Source organism: Triticum dicoccoides, chromosome 7B (assembly GCF_002162155.2).
Source record: "Triticum dicoccoides isolate Atlit2015 ecotype Zavitan chromosome 7B, WEW_v2.0, whole genome shotgun sequence".
NCBI classification, from domain to species: Eukaryota; Viridiplantae; Streptophyta; class Magnoliopsida; order Poales; family Poaceae; genus Triticum; species Triticum dicoccoides.
Genome location: NC_041393.1, coordinates 53,490,757 through 53,504,044, shown reverse-complemented (window position 1 = coordinate 53,504,044; position 13,288 = coordinate 53,490,757). Strand labels below are relative to the sequence as shown.

At 45.4% G+C, this 13,288-nt stretch overlaps 1 pseudogene; it reads left to right on the top strand.

The window, feature by feature from the left end:
• The first annotated feature begins 4,005 nt into the window (after positions 1-4,005).
• LOC119341302 lies at positions 4,006-10,401 on the top strand (annotated as a pseudogene).
• Positions 10,402-13,288: the final 2,887 nt, after the last annotated feature.

Below are 13,288 nucleotides of genomic sequence, written 5' to 3'. Positions count from 1 at the left end.
AATTAGAAGTATGTAAACAATATTCACAATTCTTTTTTATTATCATCAATTGTGTTGAGTTTCATTCATATATATGTATTGACCCCCTTCTTTAAATTAGATCTCACAGATGTGGGATGAACTCTTATCACATGATTGCATATGAGCAATTCAAGAGGAATTGGCGGGATTCTTTCTTGACCACGTCATACCTGAACACGGAGAATACCATATCAAATTGCAAAGATCTTAGGTAGATGATGTTAGGGATGGTAAGAGATGTTATATTGTATGTATATTGTAGCATCAGATAGATATACGAAAACATGTTGTTCGACCAAGCACGGAGAAAGAGAGGTCACTTCTCTTTGTACATGTTCATGACGATCTTGTGTAATTAATGGTTCTTTCATTTGCTTACTAGCTAGCATCGAGTTCTCTCCATGTGTAGTAGCTATGTCGACCAAGCACGGAGAAAGAGAGGTCACTTCGTTCTATATGTAGTATCTAGCTAACACAATATGAAACCCCTAATTAAACCCTCCAAAACCCCTAAACCCCCCCCCCCTTTCAAAAAAACAAAAACCCCAGCACCTAAGAGCTGCTGGCGCGTGGCTGCCTTTTAGTCCTGGTCGGTGTTACCAACCGTGACTAAAGGTCCTCCTGCTTGGGCGCCCCACGGCGGCCATGTGGAGCACCTTTAGTCCCGATTCGTAAGCCAAGCGGGACTAAAAGTAATGGGCATACGAATCGTTAGCTACCATGGACAAAGCTAGATTGCAATATAAAACAAAAAAATTCCATATGAATTAGGCCGACAAAGAAAAATCAACACATGCAACTAGGACATGGATAACATGAAAAAATATTTTTTATAAACCCCAAACAATTTTGAAAATAATTACACATCCACATACACATGTCTAATATATGTGTATTCCACCAATATATATTTTATTATGTGATGTAAAAAAGAAGAAGTACATGGATAAGAATAGGTTGCCTTTTGTTGTTTTTGTCCACAATTTGCCTTTTTGTGTAACCTACAAATCAGCATATTATTTAATAAAAAAAAGTATAGATACATAGAAAACACCTATATGTATCAAACATGTAAATATCTTTTTCAAATTCCGAGATCCCTGGAGCCCGGGAGCCAAAATGACACCGATAACACACTTCTGAGATAAGCTATAATCTCTTTGGACGAAGCACGAACCAACAATCCTGGAACTCAATTTCGATAAAGGTGAATTTTATTGGCTCAAAATAAAGCATCAAGAGAATACAGAACACAATGAGCAAACACGTGACCTCTGCATAATTATGATGCACACACCAAATACCAACACATGAACACAAACAAATAGCAAAGTCATATAGGACCAAAGCTATGTGTAAGCAAGGAAAAGGAAAAAAAACCAAAGTGATCACATCCATGATCGACAAACTACAACAATGACCGTATCTACACCAACCGTCTCATGACATCACATGCACGTATGAGTGGTTCTTCAACAAGAACGCCTTCAGGAAGGGAGTGATACTCAAACGCCATCGTCATCAGATCCAGCTAAAATATAGGTTTTCACGCCGAAGAACCAGTTCAAACATATCCAAGCAATGACTTCAATAAGTTAACAATGTAAAAATATCGTCATTGCCAGATATAACCAACTTGGGTCAGAATTAGGTTTTCACCCCAAAGCTCAAGACTAGATGCTCGAGTAGCACCACCATCGAGGTCACTCAGGTGTTGCCACCACAACTTTTCCATGATCCCTACAGCTACATCCCTCTACGTAAAGACGTAGTCTGTATATGTATCTCATTGCCGAAATCAACCACCGGATCTGAAGGGGAAAACCCTCACAAAGACCTTTCGGTGGCCTTCAAGTCGCCACCGGGAGAACACAACAGAGAGCTCTGCCCAATGGCACAAACCACCATGTCGTTGGCGCGACACAGTGCCTCGCAGCATAGCCACCAGCAAGCTTTTCTCAATGGTGTTTGTTGGCGGCGACAGGGGAGGATGGGCGGCGCTACCTGGGTGCCTGCCTAAGCCGCCTCCTGGAGACGACGCATGGTCTTGACCCGGTTTTTTATGGTGACAACACATAAATACCGACCCCAATCAAATGCAACAAGAAAGACAACACATAAATGGAATAAAAACACACATAAACAAAGAATGCACACACACACCACAAAGGAAAGGATCAAGCAAACAAACACGTTACTAAGGCCAACTCGAACGCACGGCCCCAAATGGTCCAGCCGCGTCCGTTTGGAGGTAAGCGGAAACAAAACATGACCCAACACGCGGGAGCACATGCACAAACGTCCGTTTTTGTCCGCCTCTGACGCATTCCCTGCCCAAATTTGGGTCGCGTTTGTGTCAAAACGGATAGCGCGCGGACGTGGGGACACGCACCCTTGTCCTCTCCTGACCCGCACGTCGGGGACACAACGCGCCCACCTTCCTTCCTTTCCCCAAAACCCTCCCGCACTCCCCTTCCCCTTCATGCGGCTTGAACTACGTTTGTATTTCCCCAGAGAGGAAGGGATGATGCATCACAACTATGGTAGATATTTTTCTTAGTTATGAAACCAAGGTATCAATCCAGTAGGAGAACCAAGCAACACTATGTAAACGACATCTGCAAACAAATAAATACTTGCAACCCGGCGCATATAAGGGGTTGTCAATTCCTTCTTCAGGTAACAGCGCCAGAAATTGTCAAGTTGAGGGGATAAAATTGTGATAGATTGGATAAATAGATCTCGATAAAACACAAAATAAAATAAATAACTAAAAATTGCAGCAAGATATTTTTGGGTTTTTGGATTAATAGATCTGGAAATAAAAGCGAATAAAAATAGATCTCGAAGGCAAATATAATAAAGAAGAAACCCGGGGGCCGTAGATTTCACTAGTGGCTTCTCTCGAAAAAAATAGCATACAGTGGGTAAACAAATTACTATTGGGCAATTGATACAACTTCAAATAATTATGGCGATATCCAGGCAATGATCATTATATAGGCATCACGTCCAAGATCAGTAGACCGACTCCTGCCTGCATCTACTACTATAACTTCACACATCGACCGCAATACAACATGCATCTAGTGTATTAAGTTTATGGAGAAACGGAGTAATGCAATAAGAACGATGACATGATGTAGACAAGACTATTTATGTAGAAATAGACCCCATCTTGTTATCCTTAATAGCAATAATACATACATGTCATTTCCCTTTTCGTTACTGGGATTGAGCATCGTAAGATTGAACCCATCACAAAGCACCTCTTTCCATGGCAAGAAAAATCGATCTAGTCGGCCTAACTAAACCAAAGATTCGAAGAAGAAATATGAGGCTATAAGCATTCATGCATGTAAGAGATCAAAATTCAAATAACTTTCATGGATAAAATAAATCTGATCATAAACTCAAAGTTCATCGAATCTCAACAAACACACCGCAAAAAGAGTTACATCAAATAGATCTCCAAAAGACCATTGTATTGAGAATCAAAAGAGAGAGAGGAAGCCATCTAGCTACCAACTACGAACCCGTAGGTCTACAAGGAACTACTCACGCATCATCGAAGAGGCACCAATGAGGATGATGAACCCCTCCGTGATGGTGTCTAGATTGGATCTGTGGGTTATTGAACTTGCGGCGGCTAGAATTGTGTTTCGTCCGCTCCCCTAGGGTTTTTGGATTTTGGGGGTATTTATAGAGCAAAGAGGCGGTGCGTGACTGAGGCGGCCAAGGTGGGCACAACCCACCAGGGCGCGCTTGGGCCCCCAGGCGCGCCCAGGTGGGTTGTGCTCCCCTCGGAGGCCCCCTCTAGTACTCCCTTGGCCCAACTTGTGTCTTCTGGTCCCAAAAAATCTCCAAAAAGTTTTGTTGTGTTTGAACTCCGTTTGGTATTGATTTTCTACGAAGTAAAAAACAAGCAAAAAAACAACAACTGAAACTGCGCACTATGTCATTAGGTTAGTCCCCAAAAATGATATAAAGTTGCTATAAAATAATTATAAAACATCCAAGAATAATATATAACAACACCAATGAGGAAGACTCAAAAATTATAAATACGTTGGAGACGTATCACCCCTCCCTCCTTCATGACCGGTGCCCCGAAGAAACCCAGCGACCCGGTTGCCACCGCACGCCCCGAGGCGAAGAAGAAGGGCCGGAAGAAGCCGCGGTAGAAACTCACGCTGACGGAGCTTGCACGGCTCGACCATGAATCGCCCAAGAGGACCGCCCGACGGACCTTTGCGACGGAGAAGAAAGCCGTTGCAGACTTCGCCGTCGAGGCCGCCATGCTGCAAGCCGCGCAACACAAGGTCGTCGTCGAGGACAAGGAGGCCATCGTCGCCAAGGCACACACCCGCCTCGCCGGCCATTATATCGATCGCTGGCATGGACGCGGCTAGCACATGCTCGTCGTTCTTTCGTCCTCCTTAGTGCCCGTCGCCTAGCTCCTCCATAACATCGAAGACGGCCGGTATTCATCCGCCAAGGTACCATGCCCAGAATCATTTATCCACATTGTCGGACGGTAGCGTGATCGCACCGTCCACCCCCGGCGCCACGCCTGTCTCATGCTTGGGTACAGTGGTGCTGGCCTGTCGTTTGCAGGGATGCAAAGGAAGCAGCCCCGATCAATTCCTACGACCAACCTCCCCGAGGGCTGCAACCTGTTCGATGAAATGTCAATCCCTACGCCAACGGCCGACGAGCCCAACTGCAACGCGTTCATGGAGAACGTCATCTACGAGGGCCATTGCCATGCCTTCCACACCAAGGGCCACGACCAAAGCTACGATCCCGACACAGCCCAAAGCCAAGACGACCGCAGCCAAGATGGTGTCGACGAAGAAGAAGAGGCCGACGACCATGGCAACTCATGGCATGAAGGTGAGGACATCTATTGCGAAGATGAGGAAGAAGAGGGCGTCAACTAGGGCATTGGGAAGGAGCCATTGTTTATTGATGAGCTCACCCAAAGACCCGAAGCACAAAGGAGGAGGCAAAGCATTCGCACGGGATCATACACCAAAGATGAGGAAACTTTGTTTTGCGAGAGTTGGATGGAGATAGGGCAGGATCCCAAGACCAGTGTCGAGCAAAAAGGATCCATTTTTTGGACGAGTGAACGGAGGAAGTTTGTGCCCTACAAGTCCCCAATGTCGAGACCAAAGCAAAAGAGGTGGCGCTAGCAATCATGAGCGTGGACTTGACCAACATGTCTCCAAAGAGAAGAAGTTTATTCGAGAGCCGGCAAACAGAGATGTTCGACCGAGACGACATGAACTAGGGAGGGCTCGGCCGTGGACTATGGTCATCTTTTTGAAGGCTAGCAAGTGTGCCGGCCGAAGGCTGGCAAGTATGCCGGCCGCTGGCTGTGGTGCCGGCGAGAGATTTCAGGGTTGATCATTCTATAGACTGGCTTATGTATGCCGGCCCTAGGCCGTTGGCATAAACTACGGCCGTGGTGATAAGATTTCATTTGCAAACAATTCTAGAAGGCCGGACGAGATGCGTCCGCGCGATGGGCACACGGCCGGCGCATCCAACAAACCGGCCGGATGACGCCTCATTACCCTATCTAAACGGACAAAACCAGATAAAACGGATGTCCGTTTGGGTCGTGCGCTAGAGTTGGCCTAAACAGATGAGGTTGACACAGACTATGCCTTCTCCATCGATTCTTCCGGGCCATATCACGCCACACATATGGACAAAGCCGCTCAGGGCAACATTTGGCAGAACAGTAGAGTAAACAAACTCAACACCCCGGGGCCAACCATCAGGAGAGAAAGCAACCGCATTTCTGCACACACACACAAACCAGGACACCATTAGGAGCAGCCGGACAACCATCCGCCTACGACGACACGACCACGGAGCAATATCCTAGAGGTAACCCAGAAAACAGAGGAAACACAAGGCAACATTTTTTTTACAAGAACCTGTATATGAATATTTGTTATATGTACTTCCTAGGGTGACTTAGTGATTTAAGAAATAGAAAATACAAATTATTACATAACAAGTGGCCATTGAATTTATGTTTGTCACTTCAAATCTCACACGGGGTCATAGTTAATGTATATTGGATGTAACAAGGTCTTATATTATGGGACAGAGGGTTCCAAATGATGAAAAGAAAACATTTCAATAGTGAGAAAACCCCTCTGGCTTTTGAGGAGGAACTACGAAAAGATTCTAGCACTTGGCACTACCCAAGTGAAATACTCTGGTTTGTATCAGATTTATACTGGGGACTCGGATCCTATTTTGGATACAGCACTCGCAAAAACATTTTGCAATCACTGGGGAGGGTCAAATCCAGACATCGTGCACCTACTAACTCCCACTATACAACAGAAGTTTGGTGAGCATCAACGTCAAGCATAGTGCAGTATGTGCATGGTTTGAATGATTCAATGTCTAATAATTTATTAAAAGGCATTGACACATGATCCAAGAAAGGTACTTACGGTTTGAATGATTCAGTGTCTCGCTTATCCAAGGCATTGACAAATGATCCATGTGGGGGCCATTGTGGAAGCAAACCGCATGCCTTTCAAAAAGCTAAAGTACTCCTTCAGGAAGGAGCACCTTCCAGTCGCCTCCAGCAAAACCCATCCATGGACCCAGGACATCCAGAGCAGCAGCGTCATTTCTGATCTTGCTGAGTGAGTACTCGATTCCCGTATCGACTTCTGCCATGTTCTTTCCTTGTTACCAACTGCCAAGGCTATCCATCCATGATGAATCAACAGCCATAACATTTCTGAGATTTCTTTTAGTCCATCTATAATGCATCAAATCATGTCGTAGCTGAAACCTTAACTTTGCGACATCCACCGATTGTCTGATGTCTAATATTGCTTTTGCAGAGGGGAGAGAGAGAAAAAAAAGGGTAATTTGTCATGTTCTATCTGTTGTTTGCTTTGCTTCTGTTCACTCATATAGCTGGCAAGGGTGATTGTATGGTACTTGGATGGAATGACAACACCGATCTGCACTCGTTGCTTGAATTCAAGCAGGCAATAACCAAAGATCCAACAAGGGCCTTGAGCTCCTGGAACAGAAGCACCAACTTCTGCAGATGGAACGGTGTTACCTGCAGTGCAGATAGACCAAAAAGGCATGTCGTGAAGCTCGAACTTGCAGCACAGAGTTTGGTGGGACATATCTCACCTTCTCTTGGAAATCTCACGTACCTTGTTACCATTAACTTCTCCACAAACAGCTTCTCTGGAACCTACCACCTCTCTTCCACCGTCTGCAAAACCTGCAGATTCTTGACCTGAGCAACAATCTCTTGCATGGGGTGATCCCTCAAGGACTTGCAAATTGCTCTGATCTGAGGAAGCTAGATCTGTATGGGAACTCGCTACAAGGCAAAATCCCCGAAGAGATAGGCCTCCTCTCACACCTATCCATTCTGGAGCTTTCCGTGAATAAGCTAACTGGGACCATCCCAGCAAAACTCAGCAACATCACTTCCTTGGAGATACTCCATGTTACAGGCAATCAACTTGAAGGAAGAATTCAACATGAGTTTGGGAGACTGTCAAAGATGCGGCAACTGCTCCTGGGGGGAAATAGACTATCAGGTGAGATACCAGTAGCCCTCTTTAACCTGACTCTGTTGAGAGAACTGGACCTGGATTCAAATGAGCTAGGAGGCACGTTACCATCTGACATGGGCGAAGCCCTCCCTAATCTGGAGACCCTTGAGCTTGGTGGTAACATGATTGAAGGCCATGTCCCTGCTTCACTAGGCAACGCATCAAGACTGTCTACGATAAACATGCCAGTTAACAATTTCACAGGCCACGTTCCAAGTTCTTTTGGTAAACTTCAGAAGCTGTATAGTCTAAACCTTGAAAGAAACCAGCTTAGAGCAAATGATGACCAAAGCTGGGAGTTTCTGGCAGCACTAAGCAATTGCAGCCTTCTAGACATGCTCTCACTGTACGGAAATCAGCTAGAAGGAGTTCTACCAGACACTGTTGGCAATCTGTCTGCTGGTATTCAAAGCCTTCTTTTGGGAACAAACAACCTGTCAGGGATGGTGCCCTTAAGCATAGGGAACCTTAAAAACCTGACTAAATTTTCATTAGCCTACAATGGTTTTACTGGTACAGTTGAAGGATGGATTACAAATATGAAAAAGCTGCAAGGTCTGAATCTTCATGGAAATAACTTCAATGGGTCCATTCCATTCTCCATTGGCAATCTTACCCAATTATCAGTGCTATATATGGACAATAACAAATTTGATGGTGTCATACCATCTAGCCTTGGAAACCTTCGGCAGCTCTCAGATTTGGATCTTAGTTATAATAATCTCCAAGGTAACATACCAAAAGAGATTTTAGCTTCAGGCTCAATGACCAACTGCATACTGTCCTACAACAATTTGGAAGGTGTATTACCTCCAGAGGTTGGCAGCCTTCAGCAACTCACAGAACTTCAGCTTTCGTCCAACAAGCTTACCGGAGCAATTCCAAAGACCTTGGCCCAATGTAAACAATTGGAAACCATCAAAATGGATCAAAATTTCTTCACAGAAGATATTCCGATATCTCTGGGTGATCTGCAGAGCTTGACAACACTTAATCTTTCACACAACAAGTTATCAGGTGCCATCCCAACAGCTCTAGGTGATCTGAAAATCCTTACCCAACTAGATCTCTCTTACAATCATCTTGAAGGAGAAATACCAACAAAAGGAGTATTCAAGAACACTACTGCTATTTCTCTCAATGGAAACAAGGAGCTCTGTGGTGGAGTAACTGACCTGCAAATGCCTTTATGCCCTATCGTTTCTCATAAGAAAGGAGTACCGTACTACATGGTCAGAGTACTGGTTCCTGTAGTTGGTTTGGCATTACTCGTTTTGCTAATCTACTTTGCAGTATTCAGGAACTTGTCAGGCAGACCACATTCATCCCTGCCTTCTTTCCATAGCCAATTCCCAAAAGTATCTTACAAGGATCTTCTTCAAGCCACTAGCAATTTCTCTGAGTCTAACTTGGTTGGAAGAGGAAGCTGCAGTTTCGTGTACCGAGGACAGTTATTGCCAGTCAATGCAGAGGTAGCTGTGAAGGTTTTTGAGCTGGAGATGCAAGGTGCAGATATAAGCTTCATGTCAGAATGTGAAGCGTTGAGAAGTACGCGGCATCGAAATATTCTTCCAATCCTAAGTGTATGCTCGACAATAGATTATAAAGGCAATCCTTTCAAGGCTATAGTTTATGAATTCATGCCGAATGGGGACTTGGAGACATGGTTGCATCCAGCAAGTGATTTGGAAGATCCACATTACCTAGGGATAATACAGAGAGTAAATGTTGCCATTAACATAGCTGATGCATTGGATTATTTACACCATGACTGTGAAAGACACATCATCCATTGTGATCTGAAGCCCAGCAATATCCTTTTAGATGCAGATATGGTTGCCCATTTAGGAGACTTTAGCATTTCAAGGGTTTGTGTCCAAACTAGCTCACAATCATCAGCTGGAAACTATTCAAGTCCGGTTAATTCCGCTAGTGTTAACGGAACTATAGGTTATATTGCTCCAGGTAATACTACAGTTTTACTTAATTTTGTGCGAACAAAAAATGTAATTTTTGCGGCTAGCGTGCATTAACTATCTGCTGCTGTCACCTCCAGAGTATGCTGGAGGAAGCCATGTATCAACCTCCGGGGATGTGTACAGTTATGGAGTATTACTTCTAGAGATGCTGACAGGCAAAAGCCCAACTGATCCTATGTTCAATAATGGACTCAACATCATCTACTACGTTGAGAACAATCTGCCAGACAACATATTTCGTGTTGTTGATGCTTATCTCCAAGAGGAAAGTGAGGCCCTTGCTCCAGCATACACGGAAGAACAAAATGCAGTCTACCAATGCTTTCTGTCCCTACTGAAAGTGGCAGTTTCTTGTGCACTCCAGGACCCGTCAGAACGAATCAGCATGAGAGAGGTATCCAAAAAACTAAATGGGGTAAAGATGTCTTTACCATTCGAGTGAAACTAAGCATATACTAGTATATTCAGGTAATCGGTTTGTGTAATATACTCTGTTGAATACTGTGGTGTGGGTAAGGGTAACAGGTAGCATGGTTTCTTTTCCCAGCACCTTGACAAGCTGGTCTTGTACGGGTGTGGATTTCTATGAACTTAATATGTACGTATTTGATTTGAACTGTAGCTGCTTGCCCTTTGTTTAAATTGCACGATTAATTCATACAGAAGAGGTTATCGGAGAAGTCTACTGCGTCTGACAGCACAAGCAGGAACAGAGAGGTGCTTGCGAGAGGACAAACCGAGGAGATGTCCTGGTGAAGTCATTGCTCAGTAGTCAATGACCCAATTGACAGCTGCACCACGAATCGAAGAATGCTAGGTTGGAGTACTCTCACCTCTAACCTTGTTGCACAAGGCGCACGAACCACGTTCTGTGGCAGCAGATCCGCGGGCAGTCGCTCCTTGGTCTGCCTCTAAGCCGCCGCCACCGTCGCGAATGTCGGGGAGGCGGTGACCGTGCCGTTGATTCCGGCCCAAACGACGGCGCTGGGCAGGGCGGCGGCGGCGGTGATGGGGAAGGCCGTGCGCCATGGAGGAATGAGCGGAAGGCGACAAGGGTTTGTGCCGCGCGGAGCGACCTCGCGGCGAAGGGGCAGAGTGGCTAGATCTGCTTTGGAAGTAACTTAGACTATATGGCACTCGAAAATTGGTTGGCGTGGACGAGCGCGCACGCTCCTGGAATCGCCAACCATCGAGTTGTTTTGGGGATGTGGGCCGTACATGATACTGTAGGTCTTGTGGGGTATCTGTACAGCATACAAGGAGGTATGAATGTGCATGTAAGGTAGTTGGACTTTGACGGCCGTCTGGTCCTCACGGCGTGGTTGGTGGAAGCTTGTGACCGTCACATGATAGAAGCGGTGCTTGTGTGGTCCATCGAGGTCATTTATTATCCTAGCTTTCCCCGCAACCCATCTGCTCATTCGATCGCCAAAATCCAGTGAAAGAACCTAGCTACAGCTCATGGCGAACACCAACCAAGGTCCAGATCCGGTGGCCCTGCATGTAGTCCCGTGCCCGGATTGCGGCAATGTAGTGGTGACGTCCGTCGTGAAGCATGGTCACGGCAAGCGGTTCTACAAGTATAGCAACCACAATTTAAGTGGATCTTGAGTCACGAGTGTTTGGTTTTTTTTGTGTGTGTGTGGATTCGATATCTTAGTTGTGTTCTTCAATCCATGGTAGCCGGGGATAGGTGGATGCGATTTCTACAGGTGACAGAAAGCCTATGCGGAAGGTAAGTGCCTTAAGGCACCGAAGCATCGTCCACGCGGGACGGACGCAGCTTCAGTGCCTTAAAGGCACCTGCCTTTGGGTCACTGACATGTGGGCCAGCCACCTGTTGGGCCCACATGTCATAGACACAAAGGTAGGTGCCTTAAGGCACCGAAGCATCGTCCCTGCGGAACACCTTGGCTACCCTTTGACCGGCGGCACCTGCGCTCGCGCAAATCAATCAAGGTCAGCAGGAAATTGCAACACAAAATCAAGATGGTCAGATGCAGGCGACGGATGGTGGGGTGGCGCAGCATAAGAATCCAAACAAGGCCTCAGGAGATGCATCTAATACCAGGGAAAGAAGTACATATTTAATACTAATAGATTACAGCAGCAGAAGGAAATTACTGTCATCCGAAACAAAGCAGAAAATAATAATTGAAATCAGCATTGAAACAACAGATGAACTAACCAGCAAAGAGGCTATTCTCCGCAATGCACTCGGTGTAACTGAAGTTTACACGTTGAAAATGGGGCAAGAAATTAGCCCATTAGTTCAATTTTCAAGTGTTCTGAAGATGAAAGCTGCCCATACTGTGAGTGACTGGAATGCGCAATCGTATCGCCAGCACGCTAAGAATATTGAAAATACATCATCGAGTAACAAAACGGAGAAATCACAGCAGAAATGAAGCAGCGGGTTCTGTTCATTGTGAGTAAAGAAACTGGACTGATAAGAAGCTTTGGCCACAGACCTGACCAAACTCAACTGTTGTACCCAAAGTCCAAACAGAACACCTCAGAGACGCAACGTATGCCACTTGTCACTTCATTAGAGTGAGTACAGATCACAGTTCACCGGCGAATCCATGATGAAAAGATTACGGTTGGCTCGTGGATACAAAGCAGCAAATGAAGATGCAGTACTGGTACGGCAAAATGAAGATGCAGTACAAGCGTGTCAGATATTTTACTTGCAATAAGACATCATTGGCCAAAGAACAACAGAGGTTTCAAAAAAAAAAAAAAGTAGAAAAGTGTAGCTTGGACACGAAGAGGAGTACTCAAGTTTAAATGTAACTCAAACAAGAACCTAGATCAGTGAGAGAAGGAGAGGCCTCAGGCTTCATGTAACTCAAATGTTGGAGTTGCCAGTAGAATTCACCGTTCCATCACTGGCCAGTGCAGCAAAAGGAAAACAAATATGGTTTGACAGTTTCAGCAGGGCATACCTACGCTCAGTAGCATGAAGGGGAAGAATTAAGCATTCAGAATGAATTAACTCAATCTGCACAGGGATGCTTATTTTTTCAGAACAAGGTACTCCGGATGAATGGACAACACAAAAGACTGGTCATAATATCAGAGATCTAAATCGTTCAGATAAGCGCAGTAGATACCTAGTTAAGCATGACCAAGATGAACACTTCAGTTTCAACATGATTCAATCTCTTTACCTTTTAGTCCAGCCAGGGGCTTGAAAGTCATCCTTTCTAGTTGGCTGTTGCGAATCCGTCACAGACAAGCTTAATGATTCACAACCGTTGGTTATGGACAATTGCAGGGTTAGAGGCACATCACCATAACTTCTCGGCTTCCAGAGTGCGCCGAAGATCACTCAAATGATCTTTTTACTCTTCTCGGAGAAACATATGTAGTGGGTCCGCGTTGTCATATTTCCTTTTTCCGTGATGCGTATGCCGTTGTCTGGACGGAACGGGTGGCCTGTCCCCATCCTGTACCGCGCGCTGATATTATGTACTAACAATACACTTCGTTGCCCTGCCGTTACCCCGCGTAGACTACCCTCAGGCCATATGTACGCTCCTGTAAATATGTATTAATGCCCGAACAGGCCCACCACAGCCGAACTGCTCTATTGGTCCACCTAGCGAGAGCAAACGAGCTCGTCCTCTCTATCGCCGTTCTCATATGGCACTAGTCTTTGTT